At 39.1% G+C, this 21,640-nt stretch overlaps 1 pseudogene across 1 annotated transcript in view; it reads left to right on the forward strand.

Annotated features, from left to right (window-relative positions):
* Positions 1 to 21,054, forward strand: part of LOC145502478 (uncharacterized) — a 33,552-nt pseudogene extending 12,498 nt beyond the window's left edge. The window contains exons 8-29 of the transcript XR_014051337.1: positions 1,148 to 1,542; positions 2,123 to 2,248; positions 2,503 to 2,926; positions 3,487 to 3,884; positions 4,551 to 4,679; positions 4,975 to 5,148; positions 5,601 to 5,786; positions 5,936 to 6,118; positions 6,531 to 6,782; positions 7,087 to 7,281; positions 7,552 to 7,737; positions 8,108 to 8,299; positions 8,648 to 8,896; positions 9,064 to 9,243; positions 10,309 to 10,512; positions 11,701 to 11,940; positions 13,441 to 13,677; positions 13,878 to 14,075; positions 14,565 to 15,047; positions 15,982 to 16,140; positions 16,751 to 16,883; positions 17,674 to 21,054. The product of XR_014051337.1 is annotated as an uncharacterized LOC145502478 (transcript). The remainder of the gene's footprint in view (positions 1 to 1,147; positions 1,543 to 2,122; positions 2,249 to 2,502; positions 2,927 to 3,486; positions 3,885 to 4,550; positions 4,680 to 4,974; positions 5,149 to 5,600; positions 5,787 to 5,935; positions 6,119 to 6,530; positions 6,783 to 7,086; positions 7,282 to 7,551; positions 7,738 to 8,107; positions 8,300 to 8,647; positions 8,897 to 9,063; positions 9,244 to 10,308; positions 10,513 to 11,700; positions 11,941 to 13,440; positions 13,678 to 13,877; positions 14,076 to 14,564; positions 15,048 to 15,981; positions 16,141 to 16,750; positions 16,884 to 17,673) is intronic.
* The last annotated feature ends 586 nt before the right edge of the window (positions 21,055 to 21,640 follow it).

Consider the following 21,640-nt stretch of genomic DNA (forward strand, 5'->3'; position numbering starts at 1 on the left):
ATTCTTTTCAAGATAACATAGCTAATAGCATTTGCTCATAATAGTGCAGATACTGTATTATTTGAAGCGAAATTGGTTACTAAAATAGAACCTCGATTTAGTTTAGTTGATTTTGTTTTTTGGTCTTTGTTAATTAACACCACTTTTTGCTCTTTCACGTGATTTTGTACTTTTATTAATTGTCACTTGTAATTACGTAACCACTAGCACCTTAATCTTATTTAAAGCTCGTTTTTATTCAAAAGTTGTAATAAATGAAGGTCTCTGACCGAAACGTTTTTTACTAAATTTTTTAATCTTTTTTACGTCAGAAGTTGTCCGTCCTCACAATTTTTTAACTTTCTATGTATGTAGGTAGGTAGGTAGGTAGGTAGGTAGGTAGGTAGGTAGGTCGGTCGGTCGGTCGGTCGGTCGGTCTTTTTTTTTCTTTCAGCTCGTAACCACTCCCAGGCAGAATAATCTTAGCGAATTCACAAAAAAAAACTTTCCTGCTAGGTTTTCGCCTTGATTCGGGCAAAGCCCGAATCCAGGCTAAGCACACAGCGACCTTAAACCAGGGAGGGCTCCGTCAAGGCCAGGCTGGGCACATGGCCCAATGACTGGTCTATCTGCTGGGGGCTTGCTGGGGACCAGCTGTCAAAAGCAGGCGGGGGAGGGTGTCTTGTACTGACACCCCCAACTAGCTAGAATTTGGGTTTTCAGTGTTAAATAAGATTGTAATTGACCGTGTTTCTGGGTATTTTACTCAGTTGTTTGACCTTTTTTGAGGCTTCTGTGTTGACATGGCACTCTGCTAGAGTGGTCCATGCCACGTGCATGCGTGAGGGGCCAATCTCCTAGCCAGGGGGGTTGTCAGAGGACTTCTGGCCGCTGGAACTGTCTCTGAGTCAATGCGGGCATGTTTTTGCGAATTCGGTTAGATCTATTTTTTCACCCTAATTGAATGATACCACTACTTCAATATTTAAAATCAGCCATCAGCCGATCGATAATTTGTCCGAGGAGGAAAAGCTTTTCATACTTAGGCATTCATTCAACTCGGATATCGATGGATGTATTAACCTCTTGTATTGCTGCGCGCCCCTTGTGTTCTTGCCTTATTCCGTGTTCAATCACAAAATGTTTCCGTACTCTTTGACGCTTTCAGCACGATGTACTGGACAGATTGGGGCGCCAGTCCAAAGATCGAGATGGCGGGGATGGATGGTTCAGCGAGACAAGCCATTGTAACTGGAAACCTTGTTTGGCCAAATGGACTTACTATCGACCAAACGACAAACCGTCTCTTCTGGGCTGATGCCAAACTAAACAAAATTGAGACATCAGACCTTACTGGAGGAAATCGACAGCTTATATTGTCATCTGGGAACAACATCCATCCTTTTGGCCTAGTTGTGTACAACAGCATGCTGTAGTGGACCGATTGGAATATCTTGAGCGTTTCAAGCTTCAATTTAGCCAGCGGAAATCAGGATGTGATGGTAACTGGCCTGCAACTGCCGACGGACATTCACGTGTTTGATCCTTCCCTAATATTTTCAGGTTAATTATTGGGATTTCTTAGTCTTTAAACTATTAACAGTACATAGTATATGAACCTAAAATGATTACTTTCTTTTTGCTAATGTCATTTAAGAGTTGCTATGCACTAGTGTAAAACTTTTTTTAGCTTTTATAATTACCTGACATCAGGAAAGTTAGAAAAGCAAATGACAAAATACAAAGGATCCAAAAATCCACCTGTTTCTTGTTCTTTCTGTTTTTGTTGTTGTTGTTGTTGTTGTTTTTTTTTTTCTGAATCGAAAGTTACACAGATAATACATTTCTGAATTTTTCTACCATCGCGGATGAACATATCTATCTGGTATGTTGCTTTGCGTTCAGAGACGCAGACTCTAATAGATCAGCGTCAAAGACATTGCAATTGTAACATAAGTCCGAGGCTCTCAAGACTAAGCTCTAAATTTTCCACTTCTTCATTGCATTCAGATCTCCTCTGGTAAAAAGGGGAGTTTAAAGGGTTTTTTTTTTTTTTTTTTGGTTCTCTGGGACCTTGAAGTCTTGTTAGAAGACTGAGATATTGAACGTTGACTATTGCATCGCTTAATTTCTATGTCATTAGGACCCCATAATTGTTCTCAAGACAATGGTTTATGCAGCTATTTGTGTCTTCTAAAGCCAGGGGGATTTCAGTGCGCATGTCCAACGGGTATTGCACTCAAGCCGGATGGGAAAAACTGTGATTATGGTAAGGATGCTCAAGTATTTCCGCAATGAGTTACTTTTTGTGTTCCCCTACATTTGTGCTAAGTTTGAGCGAAATCGATGATTTGAGCTGCGTCACCACCTGTATTTTTTCTGCTTGGTTTTCTTATGGACACATTCTGAAACATCCTAGACTATCTAATGCGACAGATATTCCATGATTTCTTTACTGATCACACCTTTTTTCTTTTTTTTTTTTTTTTTTTTTTGCTTTGTTTTTCCCCCATTAACTCCAAGGTTTGTTTTATAAGAGAAGCTCTGAAAAATTTATGATCTTCGCTGAAGCCGATTCCGGAGAAATTTACATGGTTCCTCTCGCGGTAGAGGAAAATCCTTGCCTTCCCCTCGAAATCAACACAAACATCTCAAGACCGGTGGCAGTTGATTATGATCCAGTGGAAGGAAAGATTTATTGGACAGATGTTACCTTAAAACTGGTGGCTAGGGCCTTCCCCAACGGGTCTTCGGTGGAAATCATTGCGCATAATAATGTGGAGACACCTGATGGGCTGGCATTGGATTATGAGGGAAGAAATATTTACTGGACTGATGCAGGGACAAGTAAAGTTGAAGTAGCGCGATTAGATGGGTCATTCAGAAAGAGCCTTATCACATCAAACATTGACAAGCCAAGAGCTTTAATCCTTCATCTGGTAGAGAGGTAATTCGGAGATGCAGAGTTCTAACTGATTGCTTTTAGTCCATGTTATAGTGACTATCATCTAAAATGAGCTCACTGCGTAATCTGGTGCAAAAGCTGCAGCATTTGGGATAAGTATGTTGAACGTTATTATAGAGACACGAGGTTGTTCAGGCTGGAAGATAAACCACTCGTAAAATACATACGCAACTAGTTATATAACATCTTTCCTCCAGGTAGTTTCTCTCTGTAAACTTTCTTCAACTCACATATCATGACGGTGTTTGTTAAGTCGTTTGCAAAAAAAGGACTACCCAACCAATCATATTCGAGTTGTTTTAATTATCAAAATGTCAAATTTTATCCTTCTAAGTTAATTAAATAATCGATTTTGTCACTTATTTTCTTAAGTCTTTTGGACCTTTATCATGTTAATCTTTTCGCAGATTTTCTTAATTAACGTCATAATGCGCGAAGTCGTTTAGACAGAAATCACTACAAAGTCATTAAAATCCCAGGGAAAAAAAAAATCAAAATACAAATCCAGTATCCTGTTTATTTATGAAAAATTTGTTATTTAGAAAGATGTACTGGAGTGACTGGGGATCATCACCAAAAATTGAACAAGCCAACATGGACGGTTCCGCCAGGACAGTTCTCGTTAGCTCCGGACTTGTGTGGGTAAATTCACTAGCCCTGGATTTCGAAAACAGACTGTTGTATTGGTGTGATGCTAGCCTTGATCAAATAGAAAGAGTTGACTTCCAGGGAAACAACCGAGTGCTCATACTTGATTTATCAGCTGATAACCTGCATCCGTTTGGACTGGCCCTAACTGACAACGTTCTGTACTGGTCTGACTGGAACAACCAAAGTGTCCACAAATACAACATGACCTCCTCTCTCAGTGAAGTATTGGTTCAGGGAATGGGAAGGCCAATGGAATTGCATATTTATGATAAGACAAAAATCTTTAACGGTAAGCCAGCATCGATTTGATAAAATGTACATTCCCTGGGTGTCCTCCCGGGGGTCAAGCGCTGAACTGTACAGGTAGAACGAAGTGAGTTAGTGCCCATTGACAGTTCACAAAGTATGTTTTGTTAAATTGTTTGTTCATTTATTAGATGAACAAAATACGAGAAACGTTTTGGAAGTGTTATCTACCAAGTCTCTCTTTAGGTTAAGTCCTCACGCTTATTTCAAACTTATGAAACTAAAACAAAAGTGCCCAAGTAATAACCTACTGTAATTATACGCGACTTTCATTGCTACTACAGCGTGTTGTGCGTACGTACTGCCTCGCAACTCTACTTACCCAGTCGTGAATTTTTTTGTCCAGTGTATGTTTCAGGCTTCAATGTCTGTTTCAATCTGTATTTACGGTTCTAACAATCTTATATCTTCCACGTTCTAGAGTTAAGCGATACATTTGGAGTAGAGTGTGGAAGACATTCCGTCTTTACTCGCGTCTTCCTTTTGAACTTTGAAAGAAAAAAGAAAAAAACATAGGGACCATAGAATTAAAAGGAAAAAGGGCAAGTCCCCCTTTAGTCACGCGTTAAGTTCGTCGTGAAATATATGCATTTTTTAAACGCAAAGCCAAGACAAAAAAATAACAAGGTAGCTCTCTCTTATCTCATAGGGTCAACCAGCTGTTCTCAACTTAATGGACACTGCAGTCACATCTGTCTTCCAAATCCACAAGGACATCAATGCTTCTGTCCAGAAGGAATACTGCTGAAGTCTGATGACGCCCTCACTTGTGAAGGAGGTACTACTCCATGCTGACTGTCAAATGATGCTCGAATATTCCTGCGTGCAACTTTATTAAGCAGATTCAAACCAAGAATGGATGTTGAGTTTCATGGGCCATAAGTTTTCACTTTTAACCACTGTATAGTAAGACCAAAAGTAGAACATCTTGACTAACGCACAGTTCTCTGCCAAGATCGGCTAAAAATCTCTAAAAAGCATTTTCCTTGAGTACATGTTCTAGGGAAGTACATACTAGTTACGCAGTGGTGTTGAGTGGAGCATGAATTCAATGTTTTAATTTTGTGAAATAGTGAACCGCTGCCCACAGCTTTCGGCACCACTCCACGGCAGTCTAGAGCCTTGTTCCAATTTGCCAGGAAAAACTTGTCACTTGTCCTGTGAAAGAGGATACATCCTGAATGGGTCACCAGCACGGACATGCAACAGCGATGGGACATGGACCGGCACTCAGACTCAGTGTAATGGTGAGTGTGTTATTGTCCCTTGATAAAAAAATACAAGAAATAAATGAGAAAAACTCGATTATGCGAATGAGCAAGATATATGTGCGCGATATCTTTCCCCGTTGTTTTCTTTTGTTGTTGTTTTTGTTGTTGTTGCTTTTACGAAACTCCTCTCGTTACATTAATTTGAGAAAAGGGTGAAAGCCCGCTTCTCGACTAGTTTTGTTTAAAGCTAGAAAAATATTCTTTTTTTCACACGATTCTTGGCAAGCTACGTATATCGGAGACTATATCTATATTGAGTAGATGTTACATAACAAGAAGTACCTAAACATGTATATCGCATCGTGAGTGTTAATATTACAATTTTATTGAAGCATGCTTTAATTGCAAGCAACGTAGCCTTACGTATAGTCAATTAGACTACTGCTAATAAGCACCAATGACCAAAATATTCGTGCTATGGCTTTCAGCTGTTACATGTCCAGCTTTACCAGCACCGTCCAATGGCATCAGGCAAAGTTGCACAGGGACAGCAGTGGAGTATTACAATACAACCTGCCTCTTTGTCTGCCATCCTGGATATAATGCAGTCGGCTCCTCATCAAGAAAATGTCTTGAAAATGGAACCTGGAGTGGCCAAGAGTTCGTTTGCCAAGGTAAAAATATTTATAACCAGATTAAGCTTGCACTATTTTTTTTTCTCAAAAGATCTAAACGCTTGACATTACATCATTGCATGCCATTAATATCATGTTTTTATCATGTACTAGTATTAATAAAACAAATTCGTACGTTATAATCAAAGCTGTCACCTGTGCGCCTTTGAGCATCCCTGCAAGAGCCATTCTGCTGACTGTGTCCTGTGGCAATACGTACGGATCAAACTGTGTCTTCGGCTGCCAAAGTGGATATGGCAGCCCTTACGGGAATGTTACTAGGACGTGCTTACAGTCTGGACAATGGAGTGGAAACGCGATCAACTTTACAGGTACCAGGCAGTATTCGTTTTAATGCACCATACACCGTCTAAAATACTACTCAGTAACTTCCATCTGAACTGCAACACGCTAGGGTTTTATCAACAACTTAGTGCAACTCAATATTCAAAGCTACTGATAACGAACCCCATCGAAGAACTCCTTGGAAGGTTTCATCCGAATAACCAAAAAACAAACAAACAAAAAAACGGAAACGGTATAATGCTAGCTATGTGAGAGTCAACTGAAAGAGCGGCCTTGCTAAAAAGATCCCGACAGGTTACCGTGACATATAACATATAGTGAGTTGGAAGTTATTTCAGGACTTCACTACATCAATTGAAGTACTGGTAGCTACATCAATTTAAGTACTTGCTGTGATACTAAACCGATTGTTTAATGTTGTGTTCTTTCATATTTCAGATATGCTTCCTCCAACATTTGGCATCAAGTGCCCAGCAAGTCCATTGCTGGTATATGCAGAACGTGACATGTTTTCAGCAGAAGTAAACTGGACAGAACCAGTTGCCACTGATAATTCAGGAATCATGCCTAGGGTGACGTCGAATTACCAACCGCCACAAAGACTCAGTCAGGGAACTCACGTGATCATATACACTGCAGAGGACCAATCAAAGAACAAAGCAACTTGTAGCTTCACTGTTAAAGTAACAGGTGCGGATTAAACATACACGAAGTTTCATATATTTACTCTTGGTAACATTTGTTTCAGCATATTTGTAATAGCAAATTGTTATATAGGATATAGCTTACAAAACGTGGCGTTGCATCTCACCATCTCCCCCACCCCCCATCTCTGCACCAAAAAACACTGTTTTTAATATTTGTGGCTGCCTCGTCTTAAGTTTGTTCGTGATGTTAATACATTATTTTAACAGTTTGCTCTTTTCTGACGGGCAATACAGTTCTATTTAAATGCTAACCATCAATTAAGTGGTCATCATTTTAATGTCAACAGTTATCAATTGCACATCGCTGATGGTAGACCAAGGAAGTCCACTGCGCATGAGCAGCTGCGGTAGTCATTTTGGGGTACAATGCAAGTTTTCTTGCATGATTGGTTATCGTTTGAATGGCTCATCAACAGTCACCTGTGTTGCCCCTGGCAACAGACCCCCTGGATCTTGGGATAACCCGCTGCCTATATGTCAAGGTAAGTTATACAGATGACAGCTTTCATATAATCAAGCGATCCCTTTTATCTTTACGCTCGGAATCATGCTCAATCGAGCTAAAATGTATTGGCAGTCATCAAGCTGAAGCAACAACCATGATGAAACAACAGGGTATCCTTGTAATATTTGTTTGTTTAATTTTAATTGACAAGTTTGGCTCAATAGTTGATGTGCTGGACTCAGGAACTTGCATTTTGTGTGGTCTAAGCAATGCATAGTTAGCAACTGATCTTTTCATTTATCTGTAGCTATAACATGTACTTCTCTGCCTTCTCCATCTAATGGAGTTAAGACCGGCTGTACTCACATCGGATCAGAAACTTATAATACTCATTGCAGTTTTACATGCAATGTTGGCTACACTCTGGTTGGTTCGCCGGCTAGGCGGTGCCTAGAAAATGGGACTTGGAGTGGAGACATGCCTTCTTGTCAAGGTAAGTAAAAATACAACCTTTACCATCAAAGGCTGTTAGTTATGCAGTTTTGAAAGCTGTAAAAACACCAGGCACAATGACTCACTTTGGTAGGAATATACCTGCTCCATTTCATGGTTAAACCTTTCTGTGGGCCTTTGCCGATTACGACTGATGGTTTCATAGTAGAGCAACAAGACAAATGAAAGGAAGATTAAACCAGAAACAGCTGCTTCTTTGCAGAATATTGGAAGTATGTCGGGAAAAACACAGGCTTGAAGAGTGTATTACATCAAGTTTAAAGTTCTTAATCTCAGGAACAGTCTTAACACAAACATTACCTTAGCATTAACGCGTCAGAAGATTTTTATTTCTTTGTCCGTTTATTTAGTAATCAGTTGTGGCGCACTCACTCCTCCAGCGCTTGGTGTCATTTCTCCACCTTCCTGCCTAGTTGGCAGTAATTATAGCCAGACATGTCAATATACTTGTGAAAGACTCGGATACGTTCTCAAGGGATCTTCTGTAAGAATGTGTGATACTAACGGACAGTGGACTGGGTCAAACGTAACACGTTGCAGAGGTAAAGTGACTTAGTTCAACCTAATGTAGACTGTTTGCTTATTTTCTTTCCTTCTACCTGCATTTCTTATTATCAGAATATTAATACGATGAACGTCTTGGCAATCATTTAGAGGAAGTACTGATCTACTTCTGCCTTGTTAGAACTTAACCATCATTTTCCCTTATAATCACTGGTGTACTGGTCATCAACTCTTAATGCGTAGTCTTCGGTATTCTCAATTCTATTTCTTTTGTTTCGTTTTGATTTTATTTCAAAATGTAGAAGCTTTAACAATTTGTTTATTCATGGTGTTTGTCTCCCAGCAAACTGCTTGCTTTAAAAGGCTGTCTTTTTCATCGTTTGTAGATACTGCTCCTCCTTCATTCAATGACACCTGTCCTCACAATATGGTGTTCTATGCTGCTGAATGTTCGTCCAGCGGTTTAATTACGTGGAATGAACCAGTGGCTACTGACAATTCTGGTCACGTGTCTATCAGCTACCCTACCATTCGTTCTCCTGCCAACCTTAGTATCGGTCTGTACAGTGTACTTTATTCTGCGATAGACAGCAGTGGAAACCAAGCTAACTGCACGTTTATAGTTCAGGTAGCAAGTAAGTCAATCCTCCTGTCATGAGGAAAATATCATGATAAATAGATATATACTAAAGAAAGAAATGTTTGCAAGACTTAAATCACTTCTGATTATATCATATCCATAGTTTTATTTTAAAGATGCGGCTTTTCTCTAAAGACAGAACTGAACTTTTCTGATTCACAGGAAAGTCTTGTACTATTCTTCAAGCACCAATACACGGGGCCATAACTTCTCTTTCGTGTGGATTTTTATTTGGTTCCCTGGCTTCCTTCTCTTGTGATAAAGGATACCAAATGACTGGGTCTCGACAGCGCTCGTGTAGAGCAGATGGAACATGGTCAGGCGACACAACCCTATGTAACAGTAAGTGACTGCTACCCACGTCTTTTTGATTTGCATACTTTGTGACGCAAAACGGAAATTTCGTGCAGCACTGTTATATCATTATAGGACAGCATCACACTGGAATTGATTGCTCGCGACATTCAGTAACTTGTTGCTTCCATGCATAATACCTAATTGTATATTTTTGGATCGCTTCGGCAAATCAGGCTCAATTAGTTTCCCGATAGCCTGAACCATGGCCTGACTAATCTCAACTGACATACCGCCGAAGCGTACCAAGAAGATACGATTGTATATGAGAACCGTGTTGACGTATGCGAAGATACAAGAGTCGCTCGAACGATTACTGGATGTCGTTTTCCGTTATTTCCAGAATAACCAAGTGTAAGTGTTATCGGCTGAGGCTGATAATATTTGCAGTGACCTTGATAAGTCTGGATATCGCGAAAAATCGAACTTAGTAATTGTGTTAATACATATTGAACAAACATAAGTTTCATTCACTGTTAGTGAAATCAATTTAGTTTGAAGGCTGAATGTCCACTTCACGCTACGAGCCTACAGTGTAATAAGTATAGGTAATCGTATGAGTGCAAGTGCAATTAAAGACTTCCGCAACGACTGATATTTGAAAATTCTCTCAAACTTACACAAACCTTTAGGGGAGTGTACTGTGAAAGAATTTACAAATATCACGAGTTGTGTAAATCCTGAATTGCTCGAACCTTCATACGATTACTCATTTATTATATGACTGCGAAAATCACAAAAGTTCACGCGTTAATTTGCACTGTGGTGCAAATTAAAAATAAACGACAAATTGGCCCGCTCTCTCTCGAGGAATGCACTTAGCGTTTCTATGCTGTTACTTTAAACATACACAAGTAAGATATCCTTGACCGTGCTTTGCTCCTTTATCAAGCACTGAAAGGAAAGAAAGCGAAACACGGGCCGCTAGCTATCAAACTTAAACTCATTGAGCTTTATTAAAAAACAAAGCAACTTTTCCTTATTCCAACGTTATGTACAAGAGTCCCAGTTATCTTTCAAAATGGTTCATAGTTCGTGGTTGCTTTCTTCCAGTTGTTAGGTGTCCGACAATTACAGCGCCAACACATGGAGTGATATTTCCTTATCCATGCACTTCGATCTCTGGTGTAAATTATGGAACAGATTGCTTCTTCATGTGCAATGTTTCCGTTGGTTACCGACTGGAAGGTGCACAAAACGTATCCTGCCTCGAAAGTGGGTTTTGGAGTGCAGATACTACCAAGATAATATGTAGAGGTATCTAATCTAGATGTATTTTTGTACGTGGTGTATTTACCTGATAAACCAGAGAAATTGAACTTAATCATTTTCGTTATTTAGCTGTTTTGTGTTTCTCCGCGGTAGCAGGTGCACAAGACCATCTCTGACCAACCTGGTTGTTTTTTGTTTTTGTTTTTGTTTTATTTGTTTGTTTGTTTATTTGTTTGTTTTTGTTTTTCCTGTTGATTCTTCAGCTCCACTATTCTCTAGTCTTTCTCTTCCTCTCGACCTTTTCTACACAAAATTGCCTTCATTTTATCTCTTGACCATCCAATTTCTGATTTCCATGCAACCTAGTGTCCTCAAAGTCATTCGTTTTCCTTATCTTCCATGTTTTGCAGACAAAGCAGGACTAGCTCTAAAGCACACTGAGATAGATAGTCCCTCCAAATACAACAAGATAGAGATCCATTTAGAGCATGCTCACGTTGCTGATCCATAATTTAACATTGATATCATCGGCCGTACTTATTGTGCTTGGTACATACTGTCCCTCACCAGATTTACCACACGAATCCTTAAATTTCATGCTGTATAGACACTTATCTTCTGCTTAAAACGTATTTTATTTCTAATCGTGCAATGATATTTCTGCTGTTCTTTGGTATCCATTTAATTAGACTTCGTTATACTGCTATCTGAGTTGTCATTCAGTACAGCTAACCTTCGTGGTGACCTTTAATTCTCCTGCAAACCACCTATTATGCTAAGTGTTCTTCTTCTTGGTCCTCTCCATGTACATCCACTGACGTAATCAATATACTCCTTATCTACTTTGCTCCTCGCAGCACACATTACAAGTTCGGTGCTTAACGAACACAATCCATTTCGTTTGCACATTGGGGAACTCTATAGCATTATCAGGCGTCTTATCAGTTATCTTATCGGCCGCAAAACCTTTCGTTAGCTTTAGTTCACCTTGCGTAATGAACTCACTGCCATTACTGATTATATTTGGAGCCTATTGCTTTTCTCCAGAGCGTATTTGACTCCCCTTGTATCAAGCTTCTACAGGAGTGAGTGATATCGGCTCCCAACAAAACCCCCAATCATACAGAACAAGTTCATCTAATAGATTTACACATAACTAATTCACTTCTGGAATCATCCTCTCCGCCAAGAGAGATTAGTTTCCAATAATCTTTCCAAACTACCACTTAACAGATGTTCAACCTCCCAGTATTCAATGCCCACACGATGTGGAGATTTCCACAGAAACTGGACAACCATTTGCAAGCGCGACGTGGCAGGTACCAAACCCCACCGACAACTCTAACGAGTCCGTAAGCCTCAGTGGTTTGCTTCCGCCCCAAAAGTTGGATGTTGGCAATAAGCACATCACATACATAGCGACGGATTCAGCTGGGCTCATTGGAAGCTGTACATTTTCTATTTATGTCAGAGGTAAGATATGTTTTATCTTAAAGTCATCGAATTCCAATTCTAAACGTGCTCATCTTTTGGAGCTGTTGCTTTACCCATTTCAGCTCTAATAGCAGGAATCCACAAGATTGGATTAGAATTTCGATTTCCAACTTTCCGTTCAAGTTCTCAAAAAAAAAAAAAAAAAAAGGCAGAGAAAGCTATGCAGCCCCCACTTTTATGTGTCTCTTGATGTCACCCATTTACAAGGCGTAAAGCGATTAAGAGCTGAATATGTTTTATTTATACGAGGTTCTTTTTACAGAATCCCAAGTGTTATATAGAAAAATCAAAAAATTTCATCGCTACTCTTTACAGAAATTGTTCATAACGTCAACAATTCTTATCTTCTCAACTCGCTTAATAATTGTTCCAGTTTTCTTCTTTAAATTTTCTAGAAAATTAAGGATGACTCTTAGCATCTCAGCTGAATAACTTTGTAAATTGCATTATCTTATCAACGTCCTGATTTCAATTAAATAACAAAAATGCGGGTCATTGAGCTTGCTTCTAAATTGTAAGCACTTTAAGCGAATATAAGGGCTGTTTCTACCAGGCTAAGCTGTTGCTATTGTAACCATTTACGCGAAAAGATGTGCAAACCTTTTTTTACCAATGAATCGGTATTCTGTTTGAGATATCTTACTGTAGAATGAACTGATTAAGAGTGATAGTATTGGTGCATCAATTTATAAGTACTCAAAACAGCCGCAAACTGTTGTTAGGCCACCTAAATCGTCTATATAACAAAATTCTCGGTTTTAGTTGGCTCTCCACGCACCTGACTGTCATTCAGTTGGCGTGCGATCGCGAAGATGCTCAATAACAGGTGCGTATCCAGTTACAACCTTTTGTAACTATATACCTGTGATTGGACGCTCCGACATCCACGCAACAATTAGCTAGGCGCGCTTTAAAGACTTCCTCCTCTACTGTTTGTAGCACTTCTTCATCTCAAAATTTGTTGCTGGTACCATTAATTAGTAATTAGACCACAGGCCGTAAATTCATTAAGAGATGGTGCTCGTAATTTCAAATGGGCCTTGCCAACGCCATTAGACCAGACCAATTATGATTTCTGGCTGCCATATTAATAACCCATCTTCAAAACATCATTTAAAACATTTTATGGACATTTTTAAAGCCCTGGACCATTTAATATTTTATCATGTAAAGTTTTCAATGTCTTGTTTTAATTGTTAGACTTGCTCTAATGCTTTGCTTTTTTAAAATTTTAATGTGTCTCATATTTTATTTATTTATAATTTTTTTTTTATATTACCGTTTTATATTTGAGAATCTTTCTATGTTATCGATTTTCAATAGTTCATCTTTTTATTCTGAAACTATTTATATGAGGGCCACTGGTTTCTCAGTTGCAAAGGTTATGTTGTACCCACAATAATTATAAGTAACGTTGATTATCATCATCATCATCATCCTCATCAACATCATTTATATCATTATTATGTTCACAAACAGATCTTGAACCGCCTAAGATTGCAAACTGTCTCGATGACATCCGCAAGACGTCTTCAACGAAGCTGACAAAGATATTTTTGCCAGGAGTCACTGTCACAGATAATGTTCGCGTCCACTTATTTACAACAAGCAGACAAAATGGAAGCGACTTCACATGGGGAGAGCACAACGTAACTTATACTGCATCAGATATAGCAGGAAATACTGCCAAGTGCCATTTCCAAGTCATTGTAACCGGTAGATACATATAAGTTATTGAACGTTATTTTGTTAAAGACAAAAAGACAAAAGACGAAAAGACAAAAAAAAAAAAAATAAATAACAAACCCTTGGGAAATACCTGGCAAAAAATGCAAGGCTTGCGCGGGCGCTTAATCAAAAATTAAATTTTAGTAAATCGAGTAACTAGTTTTCATTTATCTTTACCTTTGTAAAAGATTACACCTGTCCGGATTTACAACCACCTTTGAATGGAGCTAAGGCATGTGAGACGTGGCTAAAGGGCATGTTTTGCACCGTACACTGCAATGAAGGTTTCGGGTTCGTTGATCAACCAGAAGCACTGTATGTGTGTAGTCCTAAGGGAGCCTGGATAAATGCAGGGAAAGGAACGCCCAGTCTTCCCGACTGCTCAAGTAAGAGAAGGTGCTATGTTCTAAACGTGTTATTCCAAACAAACCTAATATGATGTGCGGCATTTTCCTCCCATTTTTAGCACATTATCTTCGTTCAATTTGTACCAGTTTTAAGGTATAATTTCGTACCCTGCGTACTATAATGGTTTAATAAAAATATCATTATTTATATGTTTATTTTATGACAAGATAGTCTTGAATCCGAGTGTTTCGATTTGTTATTTATTGGTCTGGATTCAGCCATACGGACTGTTTCCATGGAAACGGTTATAAATTTTTTTGTTTTTTTGTTTTTGTTTGTTTTCGAAAGCCGGACAAATCAAAATTTGCCACTAGCCCAAGTGCCATATGATAAGCTACTTACCTAGCTTGCTCGAGCCGTTAAGTGAAATACTGGCCCTCGCTCGTTTTAGCACAGACCTTGGGCCAATATTTCCCAGAGAGGCTATTGCTCTCCGTTATTAAGAGGTAAGTATCTTAATATTGCAGAGACTCACATGCCCAAAGAAGCCGTGGTAAATGGAGATGTACATTATCTAGTTGACAAGTGCGGCGGAGAGAGCGTGAACGAGGTCATCGCCGGCAACTTTATAGACCTTTTCAGCAACTCGCCGTTTGGTATGGCTGGAGGCTGCAATGGGAAGTGCACCATCGACAACGTGAGGGTTGAATGCGGAAACCAAACTGAGGCACGCCGGCGAAGAAAGGCAGCTGATGGCAAGCAAGCGTTTAAAATTCCCCTAACTGTGCATTTCTCTTTAAAAGTTCCGTTACCAAGCAACGCCCCCTTATTTGACCTCAACCAGACCAGTCAACAAATATCAAATAACCTGCTCGAGGCATTGAACGAAACAGACCTGACTCTGAATATCAGCGGAGTTATTATAGTATATGATTTATCAAAGCCGCCAGTGTTTCGGCTTACCAGTCTTGTTTGTAGTGAAGGACAAGTCCAAAGAGGGACAAGATGCGGTAAGAAGTTTCCTTTTGCTTTTGACGGTCTTCATTTTTGGCTTTAAATGTTCTATTACATCTAGGGAGAACTCTAACCTGTCTAACAAATAGTCTGTCTTTTAATACTGTCCAAGTTAAACTGTTCACTAACTAGTGTACATATATTTTTTTAAGAAAATAGGTCACCTGACTTTACAAAAATCAGAAAAATTAAATATTGTAGGTACCGTCTTGAAAGGCAAGATAAGAATATACGGTGCACTTACCTTGCTCGCAGTTTAATAGCTTATTAATAGCTAATTGATAGTTAATTAACAACTTAGCAAATTTCTTGCCTCACGTACAACAAGTAATATTGTATTTTTCAATTGAGGGTTGTGAAACCAAAACCAATGTAATCACTTTAGCTGAATAATAACGCAGAGGACACAGAAAATCTTAATTAATCAATCAAAACCTGAAGTTAATACACGTAGCTGTCGCGAAGCGCTGGAAGACGTTTGCGAACTAGTAATATTTGGTTTTGGTTTTACTTCTGATTGGATAAAATGGTCCCGCTAGTCCTTTTTAAACCGATCGCGTAGCATAGTAATGCAAAGCCAATTACTTTTCGGCAATCAAGTGAAAACCGCTATAAGTACTAAAACAAGAAATTATCAATATTTAAGATTGCTATGAGGTGGGGATAGTTAATGTCCTTCTTTTAGTCTTCTCAGGAGTTTAATTACCAATTTACATCTAAACATTCTTGTAAAATTTCGGGAAAACGATGAAAACGTCGCATTTCGTTGACGACCGACAGCTACTGCACTCTAATGGCTGATAGTATACGAGTAGCTCAGCCAATCAGATTGCAGCATTTGCATTAGTATACAAGTAGAATTCTACTAATAGTAATTAGAACACAGATGCTGACACTACTTTGTTTTGTTTATTCTACTCTTTGTATTAGTGAACTGTCCGCTTGGGTATTTCTTTAACACCACTGGTTGCCAGGCATGCGCAGTGGATGAATACCAAGATCAAGAGGCCCAGACGTCATGTTTATCCTGTCCATCCGGTACAACTACATTTGGACAAACGGCATCAAAGTGGCACGAAAATTGTCAAGGTTACTTGAAAATGAAGCTTTAACTTGTTTTATTCTGTTAAACAACACATCTCTTGGTTAGAGGCAATTTCAAATGCAAGGAAAACGTGATCGCATGATTTTAAGATATGAAACCAATAATTTTTTTACGATAACTACAGAAATTCTCGCGCGTTTATTGGCTAATTTTTATTGTCAATAAGCGGACAGACACATGGATTTATAATTCATGCGATGCGTCTACAAACGAGAGTGGATAGTTCGACAACTTGTTATCGTAAAAAACAAATTGATGTCAGTTTTTAATGCGTCTGTCCTTTTATTGACAATGAATTTCGTCATAACTTTGTCAAAGTAGTCTGCGGATCCACTTGGCTATCGCCTCGTGGATCCAGAGCTACTTTGACAATGTTATGACGAAATTCAAGATCAATAACAGGACAGACGCATGAAAAAACGACGTGAAATTGTTAAATTGCGTCATATTGCTGCACGACAATAAGAGGTTAGCACTAGCAGGCCTGTCAAGTCTTGAGTTGGGCGATGAAGTGTAAGTTTGCTCGCCGCGGAAGAATCCCATAGTCTGTCGCCATTTAATTATTTTTGTTGACATTTTGACATTTCCTTTCAGAAATTCCCAGCCCTTCCAGCCTTGAAGAACAAGGTTTATCCAAGCCAATTCTATATTCAATCATTGCAATAGGAATCTGCGTATTTATTGGACTGATTGGTCTCACCATCTTTTGTGTGCAGAAACACTGTGTGTAAGTTCTTTCATTACTAAATAAAAATGTACTTCACGAAAGCGTTAAGTTAAAAAATATGTCTATCCATCTATCTATTTTGTGGACAATTTCCTTCGATCATTTGGTGTTGGATCTAGATGGATCAGCTTCATTTTAAACAGAATGAGTTGAAAACGTTCCAGTGCCCCAAATCAATAAATTGTCTTAACCTGCTTAATTCCTATGTTTTTACGGTATATAACTTTGCATAAGAGTAGGAGTAATTTTCCAACTGCAGTGATGCTTATGATTCGGGTTTATGGGTCACCCACACAATAATAATGCAAATCTCAAAAAACAAACTAAATCTAGACATGAAATAGTGACACCACTCGTAGCCTCTCTAGAATCGATCCATTTAATAACTTAACCATCCTCATCTTTATCAATTTACATTTATACGCTATATGCACATTATAGTGATTAAATTAACTTTTTTTTTTTTTTCAGGATTTAAACAATTTTTTACACGAGCGCGTTGAATATGAGATGCTAGATAGCCAACCAGGCGCGGAGCGTCGAGTTGGCTATAATCATCTCATATCCAACAAGCGCAAGTAGAATAATTGTTTAATTAAAAACGCCACTAAAAAATAGCAAACTAGACTAGAATAACAATAACATTACCAAAAATCACTCGTGCGCTTACCATATTGGTAGAGCATGGTATAATGGCTCATAACCCATGATGGCTAAGCCAAGGAAATCTCTCGAATTGCATTATCTAATGATCCAGTTTTTGATAATTTTAATTATTTTATTTCTATAGTGCTGGCAAAACAATGTCACGAAACGAAAGACGTACTTACCCGTACCCAGTGGATGACGATATGGGACGCAGCAATCCAACATATGCTGATACTGAAACTATTCAAACGAAGGATCCATTTTCTATAGAAATCTGTCAATTTCAGAAGCGCGGTCTTTGTTTTGACAGTGTGAATTACCTTTCGCAAGATGATGCACAAGATGCAGCTGGAAATAATTTCAGAAGACTTAATTTTAATCAGTCAGAGGTGTCGATTCCATAAAAGGGTGGTTTTCTGCACTTTGCCTCTAACACATTGAGTGATTTATATCAGAACAATCACATGCACCATTGTAGTAGGCAAAAACACGAATCGACCATTTTACAGTTGTCTGCTCAGTGAGCTGGCCTTTGTATGGCAGCGAGGCTAGAGTTGACCTTGTTTTGATACAGACCTCACTGCTTTTGTTGTGTAAAACAAGTTGTTCTGATGCTAACTAGGTGCATTTACATGACAAAAATAATTACTATGATTACTGTAATTATTGAAATAATTACATGGTCTATTATATACATATCCGTGTCAATTTCAGCACAACGATCCTACCTCTTTTTCAAGAAAATACACAGGCTTTTGATATCAATTAATCTCAAGCAGTCTGTCACCAAACAGCCTACTCACCCACCTTGTTTGTGTGTGGCTGCCTGGCTGCTGGTCCCTGAGCCTACACAGCGTGGCGGCCCAGGCTGTCCTGCAAAGTAAATGAGAAGTTCTACCGTAAAAACTGCCCCACTCTGTGGCCCGGTTTGGTATCAGCTGTTTGCCAGGGACCTAGGCTGTCTGCCCCAACCCTCCTTGTAGGGGACTATAGCTGGCTTTCCCCCAATTTTGACTCGTTTTCCATAAATCCAGACATATAGACAGGGAATATTTTAATTAGTCGTTTTAGCATGTAGGTTAATGGTAGAAAAATACTTGATCGCTTCTCTTTTGGTAATTTTTTATCGATTTCTAGACAATTAAGGCATAGCTCTTTCCTTATTGCACCCAAAAATTAGGGGGGTGGTCTATCTTCTCAGGCTTTAACCACATTAACCTAAAACGTTTTCAGACTAATAGGCTTGCAAATCTTGTCATATTTAGCTGGATGATATATGCAAATTAGGTCACGTGACCTGTCGGGACTATCTTTAGCTCAAATTTCTTTTTAGAGAAATGGCACCACTTTTTACAGCATCTAGGAAGCTGGCATTATCTTTATAATGTTAAGAATAGTACGTACTTTATATCCGTGCCCGGACTTGTTGAGAGCTTTTTTTAAAACAATAGCATAAATTAAGAATTTACTTTTATTGGGAGACCGGGCAATAGCACAAAAAGCCGTTTATTTTCAAAATTGATGAAAAATTTAACAACGTCCGGGAACAGATGTTTTGTTGCTAACCTTTTGAGCTATCTGGGTACATTCAAGGTAAATGACTCCAGATGTAAACTGGTGCCATTTTCGCTCAAAGAATTTCTGGAAGTTTTTGGCCGCCAGATGTAAAAGGTAAGGTAAAGTCTGCATACGAGCCAAGTGGCCCATCAGGCCGGAGCTTATCCCGGTTTCTGTAGCATGAAGCGACTAGGAGTATTTCTACTCCCCCCTGGATGGGACGCTAGTCCATCGCAGGGTTACCCCCGGCATTAAGTTCGCCGGTACCCGTTTATACACCTGGGTGGAGAGAGGCACTGTGAGAGTAAAGTGTCTTGCCCAAGGACACAACACAATGTCCCCGGCAAGGGCTCGAACCCGGACCGCTCGATCCGGAGACGAGCGCACTAACCATGAGGCCACCGCGCCTAATTTGCATATATCATCCAGCTAAATATTGAGACATGCTTCTATGAACAAGATGTCCATAAAATTTAATTAAGTGGGATTAGGGTTAGGGTTAGGGTTTAGGTCTAGGGTGATGTTAACCGTCTTATGTTAAGTTGGTTTCTGGAAACAGTTTGCAATAATAAAACTGAAACTGGGATTACAGTAGCTGTTTGAATGGGCTAGAATCTGCTATGTTCAATCTCCTTAAAGAAGAATATTATTCTTATTGATCAGTTGCTTCAACAACAACACAACAATAACGACAACAACTTTATTAACTCATACAGTTACTCATTCTCCTGACGTGAACGGTTCGGCTTAATCAAGGCGATCAATTCAACAAGAGCTAAAAGTTCACCCCAACTCTTAAAGAATGATAGCTTTGTTAAACAAGAGGGACGATTGAGAGAGCCACTTGAAATTTAGCTTCGATTGATTGTTTGCTTTTTTGTTTGCTAGCTTGTGTTCTTTAAGTCACCTCGATTGATAGAACAATTTCAAGAAACATTTCCTCTAAACTGACAAGGACTCTTAACATGGACACTCTTACATGTTACAAGTTACTAGGCGTTGTGCATCTAATGTTATCCCATAAGTCGTTTTTACTTTTAATACCAACAACTAAATTTATTACGAACTTTGCCAGTATGCAAAAAGTTTCAAAACCTATTTTGAAAGGTAGCTCTATTTATCAACTCCCACCCCCCAGCCCAGCTTTGTATCCCAGGCTTCTCAGACTGGCATGAATCATCTTTACAAAGACGCCGACAAAAATCGGGGGTGGGCTCCTTGTTGTTCATTCCATGAAATCACACGTCTGAAATTATGCTGGACACTCTTCAGCAGGATCTTTCGCCAAAATACTCGTTATTGCGCTTTTATGGCCAAAATAGATCCGGCGTTAGCTTCGACTAACTGCCTACTTTACCAAACAGCAGAAAGGATACATTATATGGAAAGATATCCCCGAGTGGGCAAGATATCCCCATCTTGCTCGCTCGGGTGGCCAATGAGAGTGCGAGGTCTGGTTCATTTTGCCTGCTCGTGGAGAATAGTTCGTCATCGAATAATATTTGTCCTAATTTAGGTTTACCCTAGTAGTGTGATATACTAAGTCCGCAATCCATGGTCTGGTGGTTTATATCCAATCTGTAGTCTGCAGTCCGTAATCTGTGTTCCATACTAACCGCGATGGGAAGAGGGGGCTGATGCTGTGGGTTGAAAAAAGGCAGAAAGTCAAGATATGACTCCCCATAGTAGACTCAAGCCGATAGAAGACTGTTAGGAATTGTAAAATACTACTGCAGCTCAAAATTTAAAAAAATAATAATAATAATAATAATAAAAAAAAGAAAGAAAGAAAAACAAAGGAAATATTTTGTATTATTATTATATAGCTCGGGTAAAGTTGAATCTAACGCGCGATTTTATCGGTGGATTTGTGGTCCAGTCGCATTACCTAAATGTAATCCTACCCGCTCTAGCTACTAACCAGAGTTTACTGAATTGTTATATTCTTTTCATTTACATATTTTCATATCTATTGGGATTGCACATGCATACCCCCAAACATTACATAACATATTAAAAATCATCATCATCATCATCATCATCATCATCATCAAAGAGAAAGTAACCCTCCTTTGGGTCAGTTCTCTTCTCTCACTTGGAACTGGAAATGGGTTCAGAAATTTTCAGGTGTCCTGGATGTACTGGCGATATCCTAGTTGTGTTAATTCCTCCAGTCTTACCACTTTACACTAAATGCCAGCAGCTATATAACATGACGGTACCCAAGGGGCTTCTACTGTAAGTACCGCAGAGAAATGGTAGGAAATTTTCCTAGCATTCCTTACGTACTCTCATTAGGGTTCTTCGTTTTGCGGCCATGGAAGACGTCATAATCTGTTTCAGTGACATGCCGATGATATTAAATAAAAAAATAATAAACCAGAAAGGGCCGATGGAATATGAGACAAGCTTTAAAATGAAGTAAAGATATTAATAGTGCTTTAAATGTAAATAGTGCGTTTGAGTCATTCCCGATGCTTTCAACTGATGGCGGACTCCACCGACGCCAATAATCTGGAACAAAACAAGGTCATTATATATCGGATCACGTC

This window comes from Orbicella franksi, chromosome 11 (genome assembly GCF_964199315.1).
Source record: "Orbicella franksi chromosome 11, jaOrbFran1.1, whole genome shotgun sequence".
Taxonomy (NCBI): domain Eukaryota; kingdom Metazoa; phylum Cnidaria; class Anthozoa; order Scleractinia; family Merulinidae; genus Orbicella; species Orbicella franksi.